Genomic DNA, 630 nt, shown 5'->3' with positions numbered 1-630 from the left:
CTGGCTCCTCAATATAGAGTTAACCATCATGACAAAAATGGAATAAAGCTTTTAGGACTTTCATTTGCTAATGTGACAAGTTTCAAAATGAGAAGAAACAGCTATAAACAGCTATCAACTATTAGAACATGAAAGGTACAAAGTATGAATCTTGCAAAATTGGAAGTCATAAAAAATGAAAAGGAACACATAAAGATTGCTGTCCAGGGCACTGCTGTTTTTAGGTGTTGTTGAGTAGGTTTCAACTCATAGGGACCCACTGTACAACAGAACAAAATATTGCCTGGTCCTGAGCCATCCTCACAATCCTTGCTATGCTTGAGTACATTTTTTTTTTTTTTTTTTTTCAGCCACTGTGTCAATCCCTGTTGAGGATTTTCCACATTTATCCTTACCCTCTACTTTATCAAACATGGTATCTTTTTCCAGGGACTGTTCCAACCTGCTAACATGACCAAAGTATGAGAGCTAAAGTCTGGCCATTCTTTGTTCTAAGGAGCATTTCGGCTGTACATCTTCAAAAATAGATTTGTTTCTTCTTCTTGAAGTCATGGGTACATTCAATATTCTTCATCAACACCACAATTCAAATGCATAAATTCTTCATCTATCTTCCTTCTTCACTGTCTA

This window comes from Orycteropus afer, unplaced genomic scaffold (genome assembly GCF_000298275.1).
Source record: "Orycteropus afer afer isolate SDZICR_OR568_19922 unplaced genomic scaffold, OryAfe1.0 scaffold00960, whole genome shotgun sequence".
NCBI lineage: Eukaryota > Metazoa > Chordata > Mammalia > Tubulidentata > Orycteropodidae > Orycteropus > Orycteropus afer.
This window is presented reverse-complemented; position numbering follows the sequence as displayed.